The sequence below is a fragment of the Cryptomeria japonica genome, unplaced genomic scaffold (genome assembly GCF_030272615.1).
Source record: "Cryptomeria japonica unplaced genomic scaffold, Sugi_1.0 HiC_scaffold_16, whole genome shotgun sequence".
NCBI lineage: Eukaryota > Viridiplantae > Streptophyta > Pinopsida > Cupressales > Cupressaceae > Cryptomeria > Cryptomeria japonica.
This window is the reverse complement of record NW_026728838.1, coordinates 1,748,756-1,757,500: the sequence shown is the minus strand read 5'-3', so window position 1 is coordinate 1,757,500 and position 8,745 is coordinate 1,748,756.

The window sequence follows — 8,745 nt, the reverse complement described above, 5'->3', positions numbered from 1 at the left end:
AAAACATCAAATTCAACCTCAATAACATATACTTCAGTAATATAACCAAAATTGCTAAACATGCAAACTCAAAAGCATATAAACATCATAACACTCATAACACCAGATTTAACATGAAACCTAAATAGGGAAAAACCACTATGGGATTTTGGACCCACTAAGAAATATACTCTTCTAGAGTATGCTCGGTTAAAAGCAAATCCTATTAAAGATTACAAACATATTGCTAGATGTGACCCGGTTAACGGATTTCCCTCAGATCTGTTAGGATCTTCACCTTGTTAGAAGTGACCTTGTTAAAGGATTTCAAACACTCAATCAAAATCTCACATTGCTAGAGGGTTTTACAAATAAGACTGTTAAGTCCACTTAGTTAAGAGATTTTATGTCACTTTACAAAATACCAGTAATAAAAATCTATCTGCAACTTCACATGTAAAATGCTAAAGCAGATTCTATTTGCTCAATACAATATAGACATAGAACTAATCTTGTCCATCTGCTGGACTCTATACTCTGTTATTCAAACAGGTCTTCAAGCTTCAGTGCTTAGTAATCACTATGTAGCATCCCTATGCATACACTTGCCCGCATACATTGTTTATCAACAGTTCCTTATTTATAAACAATAGCTAACCGCTTAATCTCCTTGATCACATTTCCCATGATCAATCATAGCCATCAGATCTTCAAAATTTGACCAAGTTCAATGTATCCTTCGATCTAAAAACATTTTACCCCATCTTGGAACTTGCATACATTTCTTGGAACTTGTGCTAGGGTATTGCGGTTCAATCTGTGTTGTAGATCTTTTTGCCAATTTTCCTTTGCCATAGATTCTTAAACAAACTTCATTCACGGTATACCAACCATTTAATCATAGCCAACTCATCAGCTTCCTTCATTAAATAATGCATGTAATCATTTAATGCATCCTATTATTACTCAGTTGCAGCTCGGTAAATACGAAACTTCACTCGGTAAACATTCCGCCTTCATTAACCAATAGCGATAACCTTAGGGTTTACCGACAAGGTTCTTTGCTCGGTAACATAGTATAGTATTAAGCTTACAATCAATAACATATGTATGATATCAAAACAATCTAAACATCATGATCTCATCATTGTCTAACTCGGTAATAGTTGCCCATTGAATAACTTATTTCTCCCCTTATTCATTGCATTCTTTTTGTGTCTTTTACCGACATCTTTATACTCATTAAATCATACTTCTTAAGATATGGCAACATCATACTGAATTAGAAAATCAATTTCTTGACATCAATGACAAAATAATAATATTAGGACAGTAAAAATCTTTAATCAGTTATATCCATAATCATCAACAACCTTCTCAATATCCTTATTGAAATGCCAACAATCTCTCCTTGTCTGTTATAATGCCAACAATCTCCCCCTTTGGCATTGATGGCAAAACCAATTGATTTGACCTAATTGATTCGGATTGCTATGAGATTCTGAAAAGCTGAAATGCTCTCCCCTTGTCATCAAAATTCTCCCCCATACATTAGTCTTCTCTTCTCTTCTCTTCAGTCTTCTCCCCCTTTGACAACAATGCCAAAAAGTAAAGAACTAAAACATAATTTCTTCCTGTATGAAGTGATTTTTTGCTGTTATGTGTCAACTTAGTCTCGGTCAGAGCATTTATGTCTTCAATTCCTGTTTCCTATATTTGTTTCTTGCACACCTTTAGAAAACCTCCTAAAGTGTGAAAATTAGAATCAACTACTAAAAGATATTTTGTAGAGTCATCGAATTGATGCTTTCACCGAACTCGATCAGTGAGTAGAAGATAGGGGTAGGGCCCCTAACTTACTTCTGAGATACTCAAAAGTGTCCCTTGACAGTGGCTTGGTGAAGATATCTACTATTTGTTCCTTTGTGCAAACATACTCCAACACCACTTTCTTCTCTTGAGCTTCTTCTCTAAGATAATGATATTTAATAGAAATGTGCTTTGTCTTAGAGTGCATAACAAGATTCTTTGAAATGTTAATGACACTAGTATTGTCACAGAATATAGTTACTGGCTCGGTAAATTTCTCATTTATACCTTCCAACAGTTGTTTGATCCATGCTATGTTGGTACAATTCAATGTTGCAGCAACGTATTCAGCTTCTGCTGTTGACTGTGAAACACATCCTTGTTTCTTGCTAAACCAACTCACTAGACTTTCTCCTAGAAAGAAAGCTCCTCCAGTTGTGCTTTTCCTTTCATCAATGTTGTCTGCCCAATCAGCATCGACATAAACTTTTAAATAAAAGTCATTTCCTTTCTGATATACTAAGCCATAATCCTCAGTGCCTTTCAAGTATCTGAAAATTCTCTTGATTGGTGGCATGTGTGTTTCCTTAGGATCTGCAGAGAATCTTGCAACTATACCTATTGCATGTGCTACGCCTTGCTTGTTGTGGACAACATATTGTAACTTTCCAATCATGGATCGGTAAAGTGTCTCATCAACAGATGCAGATTCAACATTCTTTGATAATTTATAGTTGGTAGTCATAGGAGTACTTACTGGTTTTGAATCCTCCAATCCAAATTTCTTCAAGATTTCCTTTATGTATTTGGATTGAGTAATGACAATCTCATTTTCATTTGCAGTATCTGTAAACCTATAAAATACTTTATCTCACCAATTAATAACATCTCAAATTATTTGCTCATTTCATTTCCAAAGTTCTTACATAGAGAGTCATTTCCACAAAAGATAATATCATCAACAAATATGGCTGAGATCAGTATTCCATTTTCGTCATTCTTCATGTACATGTTACTATTTTCACTTGTTCTTATAAAACAAATATTGATCAAATAAGAGTGCAATCTTTCATACCATGCTCTAGGTGCTTGTTTCAAACCATATAAAGCTTTGTTCAATTTACATACCTGATCTTTATTCTTGTCTTCAACAAATCCTTCAGGTTGTTCAATAAAAACTTCTTCTTCTAATATACCATTTAGAAATGCAGATTTGACATCCATTTGATATACCTTGAAATTCTTGTAAGTAGCATATGCCAACAATGTTCTTACTCCTTCTAGTCTAGCAATAGGTGCAAAAGTTTCACCATAATCAATTCCTTCTTCTTGAGCATAACCTTTGCAAACTAGTATAGCTTTATTTCGAATGACCTCACCTTTTTAATTCAACTTGTTTTTGAAAATCCACTTTCTACCAATACATTTTTGTCCTTTGGTCTTGGGATTGGTGTCCATGTGTCATTCTTCTTGATTTGATCAATCTCTTCTGTCATAGCATTTACCCAATCTTCACTATTAAATGCCTCTTTCACTATTCTTGGTTCAAATTCAAATATCAGACATGTGTTTTGTCTCAGTTTGTTCCTTGTCATCACTAGATCATCTTTATTTCCTATAATCTGACTTGATGCATGATGTCCTCTGACATACTTGGCTAATACAGGCTCGGTAGGCTCTCTATGATCTTCTTCATCACTAGGTAACTAAATATTCTCTTCATTTCCTTCAACAGTTCTCTCGGTAAGACTTGTCCGTTGAACATAGACAAATTCATCATAATCTTCTAGTGCTTTGGAGTTTCCTTGATCATTTCTTTCTACAAATTCATCAATTTTCACATTTGCACTTTTCACTATTTTGTTAGATGATTTGATCGGACATTTAAATGCTTTACTTCTAGTAGAATAACCAAGAAATGTTCCTTCTTCACTTTTTTGATAAAACTTGCCATTTCTATCATCCTTGTGTACATAGCATCTACTTTCAAACATTCTAAAATAACTTACATTAGGTTTCTTGTCATACCATATTTCATATGGTGTCTTCAAATTTCCTTTCTTCAGTTGTAGTCGGTTCAGGGTGTAAACTGTTGTGCTTAATGCTTCTCTCCAAAGTGTTTGTGGCACTTTCTTTTCAATCATCAAGGTTCTGGCACAATCCACAATAGATCTATTTCTTCTCTCAGTAATTCCATTTTGTTGTGGAGTTCTCAATGCAGAGACTTGTCTTTTAATGCCACGATCATTGTAAAATAAGTTGAACTCATCAAATGTGAACTCTCCTCCTCTATCTAATCTAAGACATTTCAGTTGTCTTCCTGTTTAATTTTCAACTCTTGCCTTGTACCATTTAAACATTTGAAAAGCTTCTGATTTTTCTTTTAAAAACATAACTGACATCATCCTTGAGTAATCATCCACAAATAATATGAAATATTTATCACCATAATAACTTTGAACTTTCATAGGACCACAAAGATCAGTGTGCACAAGATCTAAAATTCCCTTAGAAGTGTAAGACTTACTTGTAAAGCTTGATCTTGTCATTTTACCCATCTAGAATCCTCAGCACATAGCATTCTTAGGTTTTTCAAGACTTGGTAGACCTCTTACTCGGTGCTTCTTTCTTATTTTGATCAGATTATCAAAATTTACATGACAAAACCTTTTCTACCATAACCAGGTATCATCTATCTTTTCATATAGACACTTATTCTGAGTTGAGTCAAGGTGAAATGTGTTACCTTTTGTTTGTGTCCCGGTAGCAGCTAACTTTCCATTCTTGTCATGAACTTTGACAATTCCTTTCTAAAATTCTATTTGGTATCCTGTATTGTTTAGCTATGCTACACTCAACAAATTATATTTCAAACCTTCAACCCAATAAACATCATTGCACTTTCCATTGTCAAGAAGTGTTATGGATCCTTTACCTTTTACCAAACAAGGTGCATCATTACCAAATCTTACATAGCCTCCATCATAGTTTTCTAACATAATAAACTTGTATTTATCACCTGTCATGTGTTGTGAGCATCCACTATCTATGATCCAAGAATCATTAGTATTTATGTGAGATATTAGGGCCTTTTCTTCATACCTTTCTTCATCTGATCCATCTTTGATAGCCACATAAACTAATTCCTATGTATCAGTTTTATTTGATTTATCATCATTGGATTCCTCATCGGCTATTAAGCATGACTTTCTATCTCTTCTTCTGAAGTCTCGGTGTCCTCTGTAATGATTATCTTTCTGTCTATCATCTCGGTAATCTCTCTTTTCAGTAGAATCTCTGTCAGGATAATTAGAAGTCATATTTCTTATCTTATCACAATTGAAACATTTCAAAGGTAGTTTTCCTTTATACTTACATTTGCCTCTCGGTAACCTTTTGGCTAATAGTGCTTCAAACTCTTCTTGCTTTCTGATTTCCTCATATAGTTTGTGTACTTCTTCCATGTTCTTACAAAAGCTTTCACTTGCTCCACTGTCATCTCCTTAAGAGTACTTATACTTTCTTTCATTGTAATCATTAGATTCATCAAGATGAAAAGAACTAAATGCAGATTCAACTTTATTTACCGATGACCCACTGTTATCAAAGTTACTTAACTCAAATGCATGTAGCTTACCAATAGTAGCATCTAAAGAAAAATGGCATATTGGGTATAGACCTTAATTAATTGATTGCAAAGACTCAGATTGCATAAGCTGGTAGAAGGGTTCTTAACAACTTACTTCTTATATCCTTTTCTTCAATATCTCCACCGGCTCCTTTGATTTGATTGACAATCTCCTTTAGTCTTGTACTATACTGGGTTATGTTCTCACCTTCATTCATCCTCATAGATTCAAGTTGTCCTCTTAGACTATCCAATTTTTCTCTTTGAACATGTTCATCACCACCATACACAGATATGAGCTTATCCCACATTGCCTTTGCATCATTGCAACCTTCTAGATCATTATACTCTGAATTAGTCAATGCAGATGTTATTTCAATCATTGCTTAAATATGTTCTGGCTTTGCCTTTATCTCTTCCATTGTCAATGGATAGGTGCTCCGTGTGATGAAATCATTGTCCAGATAATATATAGCATATTCTCCAACTCCTGATAGGTGCAGCTTCATCCTTTTATGCCATGTAGAGAAACTTGACTTGTTCAGCTTTGGTGCATCGCTCTTATACATCTTTGGATCTTTGCCTCAAGTACCTTTAAACTTTTTCTTCCAGAGTCCAATGCTCTGGTACCAATTGATAGTTCTGATACTTAATGTTAAGTACAAATCCCAAGATAATAAGATGAGGAGGGGGGGTGAATCATACAACTTTAATCCTCCATAAAAACATCAGATTCAACCTCGATAACATATACTTCCGTAATATAACCAAAACTGGTAAACCTACAAACTCAAAAGCATATAAACATCATAACACTCATAACACTAGATTTAACATAGAAACCCAAATAGGGAAAAACCACTATGGGATTTCAGACCCACTAAGAAATATACTCTTCTAGAGTATGCTCGATTAAAAGCAAATCCTGTTAAAGATTACAAACACATTGCTAGATGTGACCCGTTTAAGGGATTTCCCTCAGATCTATTTGGATCTTCACCTTGTTAGAAGTGACCTTGTTAAAGGATTTCAAACAATCAATTAGAATCTCACCTTGCTAGAGGGTTTTACAAATAAGATTGTTAAGTCCACTCGGTTAAGAGATTTTCTGCCACTTTACAAAATAACAATAATAAAAATCTATCTACAACTTCACATCTAAAATGCTAAAGAAGATTCTTATTTTCTCAATACAATATAGACATAGAACTAATCTTGTCCATCTGCTACACTCTATACTCTGTTATTCAAACAAGTCTTCAAGCTTTAGTGCTCAGTAATCACTATGTAGCATCCCTGTGCATACACTTGCCCGCATACATTGTTTATCAACAGTTCCTTATTTATAAACAATAGCTAACCGCTTAATCTCCTTGATCACATTTCCCATGATCAATCATAGCCATTAGATCTTCAAACTTTGACCAGGTTCAATGTATCCTTCGATCTGAAAACATTTTACCCCAACTTGGAACTTGCATACATTTCTCGGAACTTGTGCTAGGGTATTGCGGTTCAATCTACGTTGTAGATCTATCTGCCAATTTTCCTTTGCCATAGATTATTAAACAAACTTCATTCACAGCATACCAATCATTTAATCATAGCCAGTTGATCAGCTTCCTTCATTAAATAGTACATGTAATCATTTAATGCATTATGTTATTACTCGGTTGCAGCTCGATAAATACTAAACTTCACTCGGTAGACATTCCGCCTTCATTAATCGATAGCGATAACCTTAGGGTTTACCGACTAGGTTCCTTAGGGTTTACTAACTAGGTTCTTTGCTCTGTAACATAGTATAGTATTAACCTTACAATCAATAACATATGTATAATATCAAAACAATCTAAACATCATGATCTTATCATTGTCTAACTCAGTAATAGTTGCCCATTGAATAACTTATTTCTCCCCTTATTCATCACATTCTTTCTATTTCTTTTACCGACATCTTTATACTCATTAAATCATACTTCTTAAGATAAGGCAACATCATACTGAACTAGAAAATCAATTTCTTGACATCAATGACAAAATAATAATATTAAGATAGTAAACATCCTTAATCAATTATATCCATAATCGTCAACAACCTTCTAAATATCCTTTTTGAAATGCCAACAATCTCTCCTTGTTTGTTATAATGCCAACAATCTCCCCCTTTGGCATTGAAGGAAAAACCAATTGATTTGACCTAATTGATTTAGATTGTTGTGAGATTCTGAAATGCTGAAATGCTCTCCCCCTATCATCAGAATTATCCTTCATACATTAGTCTTCTCTTCTTTTCTCTTCAGTCTTCTCCCCCTTTGACAACAATGCCAAAAAGTAAAGATCTAAAACATAATTTCTTCTTGCATGAAGTGATTTCCTGCTGTTATGTGTCAACTTAGTCTCAGTCAGAGCATTTATGTCTTCAATTCTTGTTTCCTATATTTGTTTCTTGCACACCTTTAGAAAACCTCCAAAAGTGTTAAAATCAGCATCAACTCCTAAGAGATATTCTGTAGAGTCATCGAATTGATTCTTTCACCGAACTCGATCAGTGAGTAGAAGATACGAGTAGGACCCCTAACTTACTTCTGAGATACTCAAAAGTGTCCCTTGACAGTGGCTTGGTGAAGATATCTACTATTTGTTCCTTTGTGAAAACATACTCCAACAACACTTTCTTCTCTTGAGCTTCTTATGTAAGATAATGATATTTGATAGAGATGTGCTTTGTCTTAGAGTGCATAACAAGATTCTTTGAAATGTTAATGGCACTAGTATTGTCATAGAATATAGTTACTGGCTCAGTAACTTTCTCATTTATACCTTCCAACAATTGTTTGATCCATGCTATGTTGGGACAATTCAATGCTATAGCAACGTATTCAGCTTTTGTTGTTGACTGTGAAACACATCCTTGTTTCTTGCTAAGTCACCTCGCTAGTCTTTCTCCTAAAAGGAAAGCTCCTCCACTTGTGCTTTTCCTGTCATCAATGCTTCCTGCCCAATAAGCATCACCATAAACTTTTAAATCAAAGTCATTTCCTTTCTGATATACTAAGCCATAATCCTCAGTGCCTTTCAAGTATCTGAAAATTCTCTTGATTGTTGTCATGTGTGTTTCCTTAGGATTTGCAAAGAATCTTGCAACTATACCTACAACATGTGCTATGTCTGGCCTACTGTGAACAACATATTGTAACTTTCCAATCATGGATCGGTAAAGTGTCTCATCAATAAATGTAGATTCATCATTCTTTGATAATTTACAGTTGGTAGTCATAGGAGTACTTATTGGTTTTGAATCCTCCATTCCAAATTTCTTCAAGATT